Source organism: Nelumbo nucifera, chromosome 2 (assembly GCF_055504915.1).
Source record: "Nelumbo nucifera cultivar China Antique chromosome 2, China Antique-T2T, whole genome shotgun sequence".
In the NCBI taxonomy this organism is placed as follows: Eukaryota; Viridiplantae; Streptophyta; class Magnoliopsida; order Proteales; family Nelumbonaceae; genus Nelumbo; species Nelumbo nucifera.
In genome coordinates, this window is record NC_142650.1 from 53,368,518 (window position 1) to 53,372,844 (window position 4,327).

Sequence of the window (4,327 nt, forward strand, 5' to 3'; positions counted from 1 at the left end):
GTGCATTTGGGACTGGAAGGCGTCAACGTGGTCGTTGGGGTCGAAGGACCCGTCATACTTGTCCAGAGGTGGAAGCTTGAAATCTCTGCGCAAGGGGACTACCAGGGGTTCTGATGCGAGGGGGGAAGGAACTGGGAGAATCGGGGCAACTCCTACCTCGTCCGAGCTCGTCTCTTCTTTGCCTCTGAGCTCTAACAGGACACGGGTGGCGGTTCGGCGCCTTCGCTGTTGAGTGGGCCTTGTACTGGCGCTGCTGGCCTCCGTGTTGCCGAGCTCGATGGGCCCGGAATGCTAGCAGTCTGCTGCTGCCAGTGCGCCGAATCAGTTTTCCGTGAGTGGGAACTCGGGCTTGGAGTGCCGAGGTGCCGATCTTGCGGGCGAGGTTCCCGACCCGCCTGCGAGCTGCGAGGCGGGGATGACTTTTTTCTCTCTTTGGCCTGGGGATGAGGCCTGGCTGTTAGGGGGGTTCTGGGGCCTGGAGGCCTTTCCTTGGTTGGGGCGCCCATCCTGCGGGAAGGCCTTGACCAGCCTCGAAGCAGGGTGGCGAGGTGGAAGTAGTGGTTGGTTCGGTGGCAGTTGGGGGAACTGCTGTTGATAGTGATACTGGGAGATGTTGTGTAGCACTTGGTGCTGGTGAAGCTGGTGTTGCTGGAACTGTTGCATTTGGGCTTGCATTGCTCGCATGCACTGCATCAGTTCGTCCAACCGGTTTTGGCTGGCTGCCAGGGGGACGACAGTCAGTTCAGTAAAGGTTGTCTCAATAGGGGGAGGAAAGGGGATGCTTGTGGTGGGAAGGTTTACGAGCGCCACTGCTTGTGGCGCATTCAAACTGGGGATTCCATCCAACGAAAGGGGGATGGTGAACTGTCCAACGCACACCACGGGAACTTGAAGCTGTTCCCCGGTGGTGTTTGTCTCCGTGCCGCGTCCGGCGTTGCTGGAAGAGGCCATGAGTGTTGGGTTTTTTGAAGAAGAAAAGGGGGTATGAGAGTTTGGGGGGAGGCTTTTTTGAAGCGTTCCCACAGACGGCGCCAATTGATGATGCGCAATCCGGCCGGCCTTAGTTGTCAGCGATCTTGCCTCTGAACCAAGTAGTAGAGAACCTGAAACGGAGGAGATGAGGAAGCTCCAGGGAGAACCCGGTGTAAAGGCTCCAAAGCTTAAGTTAGAATCCTTCAAAGGCAAGATAAACCAGATAGCACAAAGTTTGCATACCTCCTCTTTAGGGGTGGAGAGTCTTTTATAACCACCTCGCGCACTCACTCCTAGACTCCTGTCAAGTCGGGAATGAGTATTCCGTGCTTCTACCAGTTCGGGCGTCATCGCCTCTGCTGGGGCAGAACCGTCACTACCCCTTTTGTCGGAGCCGTCTCTGTAACTGGAGGTAGCGGTGACAGGTGACGGTGGCAGGTGGCCGTTTGAAATGCGGCCGTCAAGCGTCAGATCCCAAGTCAGTCAGGTGCGCCGCCCCTAGATACGGATTCCTTCGGTGTCAGGTACGGTGTGGTTCGTCCAGTTCAATTCTCCGGAAGCGAAGTGCCTGGAGCGGTGCATGAGGCGAAGTCTTGAGTTCGGATAAGGGGGGCCCCGAACTGTCATAAGACGAGCCAGTTCGGGTCTCTATTGGTCTCTGCTTTGTGTGACTTGGGGCCAAAGGGAGAGCTCGGGCTCCTTGCAGGGAGTTCAACCACTAAGTTGGGAGTTCGAGCACCTTGCAGGGAGTTCGACCACTAAGTAGGGAGTTCGAACTCTAAGTAGGGAGTTCGGGCACCTTGCAGGGAGTTCGGGCTCCTTGCATGGAGGTTGAACTCTAAGTAGAGAGTTCGGGCCCCTTGCTAGGGAGTTCGGACCTGCTGGTCCCTTCCCTTTGGCGTTTGTACCCTCGGTACGCTGTTTTAAGTGCCGAGCTACTTGCTTTTTTGCCACGTGCCGTGATTTGCGAGATCGGACCAAATCTTCCTTCATCAGGTAGACTATTGGAGTGGGGATATACCCTTAGATGTGTAGTTAAATGACATTGAATCTACTACCCACATCTATAGCTATCCATGAGACATGACAACTACGCATTTGGAATATCTCCCTTGTCATTCATGGGGAGATATTCCCAATACTGCAATACATGATGGTGGTACTCTGTGGGTATGGATGTGGGTAGCAGATCCCGAGTCGTAGTTAAAGCCTTGAAGAGTGTAAGAGGCTAGCTGGTGAGATGATCACAATTAGGTATTCATAGCGGATTGAATGACTCACAAATGATAAATAAATATATAAATATAAAGAAAAGAAGAGCTTGTGTAACACCAACCAATTAAACTACTTCTATATGGTCAAAATTATCACGTTATAAAGACCCTTTTGTTCCATAGCCAGAGAGAGAGAGGTTGTCTAATACTCTTTAGAAGATGGAAAGTGCTGGGCGCTGCTCAACTAGCGGCGGTCGTTAGGAATAATCTACACGCCAACGCCCAGCGGATTGATGTTTAATCTTTGAAAGGAAACCAGAAATCAATTCGGAGGGTCTTAAGAATTCTATCCATATTCTGCAAGCACAAACAATGAACTGAGGAAGTAACGACACTCGTAACTCTGTTGCTGTTACTTCTCAATTTTATACCAGTTCCATGCATTAGATATCTCAATCCGCATCGTCTACTGCTCCTTCAATTCATATTCACGTTCTACTGTTTTTTCAGTCCTACTTGGGTCTGTCCATTTGCCATTTAACAACTCAACCTTGGAATCTTAGTCAAATTAAGGGAAAATCTACATGGCATGGGAAGAGTTGTAACCAATTATGAATAATTTTGACGAATACCCCCTGATTTTATGGTACTGGTTGATTAGGCATAAGTTTTGGTCATATATATATAGTCCAACCCATCAAATTAATTCATATGTAAATAGTATAAAATATTATAAGAATTAAAAAAGTGCTGCAATAATTATTTTAAAAAAAAACTTGAATTAATTAAAAAAATATAGTTTTGCAAATGTTCTTTCCAAAGTTGATGTGTATCAACATATTGGGAATTTTGAGATATGCCTTTGAATACTCTTTTATTGCTATAATTGTCTTCTGGGTCACGTAATGGATTACTGGTTCCACCTTCACATGGGATCAATTATTTATATCTGCACAAATAAGTGACGGAGGAAGTTGGATTACTGAACACTGCATATAAAATGTTGGATTGTAGTCTTTGTATGTATGAGTATTCGGCTGATAAGAGTTCTTATTAGCCTATACTTAAGTTTAAGTTGTCCTGTACTGGGCCTTTGTTAATGGGCCTAATCCTGTTTAATGTTTTAAGTTGTCTGGGTGTCCCATCACTAATCAGGGGCATTCTAGTAACTTCCTGTATCATTGTACTACACCATAATATAAATAATAGTACTGTCGACTGAGTAGAAAGTTCGACATTCCTGCATCTCTTCTTCTTCTTCTTCTCTTTTCTGCTACTTTGGCTACAGTAATTTAGCTTTCATGGTATCAGAGCATTAGCTTCTTCCTAGTTTCAGCCGGCACACACTCTCTTCTCTTGTTGTCTTTCATCTTCTCTCTCCCTTTTCTGGGTTGCTGTAGAGAAGACCTAGGGGTGTAAGAGTAAAGCAAGTTCGAACCTAGGGTTTCTCTTGGTTGTGGGACTCAAGGGAAGTAAGACCCAGAAGTAGATGTCCTACTAGGTTATTTCCAGCAAATAGTAGCTATTTGGCTACTAAGAGAGGTCTGTGTAGGACAGACCTAGTTGAGGACTGATTTCAGCAGTCCTAGCACTAGCCGAAAGGGGCTTAGCTACTTCTACAGTTACAGCTTCGGTGCTCCAGCAAGACTCGCACAGACTTAGCTTCTTCTACAGAGCCCACTGTTCACTTGCTACTGTTGCGGCCTCGAACTGTTCACTTGCTACTGTTGCGGCCTCGAACTGTTCACTCACTACTGTACCCGAACTGTTGCAGTTTTTGGTTCAGCCCAAGTGAAGTCTATCTAGTGTTCTACCAGCACTGTGAACACTTCTACCATCATAGCAATGTGGCAAACAGCTCCAAGTTCAGGGTGGTTATCAGTCCGAAACCCCTCACCACTGCTGTGAGATTACCTAGGGAGCTGCCAGCTCCAGATTGTTCAGCACTGTGAACCCTAGTTGAGGACTGATGTCAGCAGTCCTAGTATTGGCCGCAAGGAAGGGCACTCTCTTTACAGTTGCAGTACTCAAAGTTCAAGTGGAGTCTGCATAGCACAATAGTTGAGAACCCTTAGCTTCAGGTCGGTTACCAGCCCAGAACTCCTTGCTTGCTGTTGTAACTGAACTGTTTCAGAACTGTG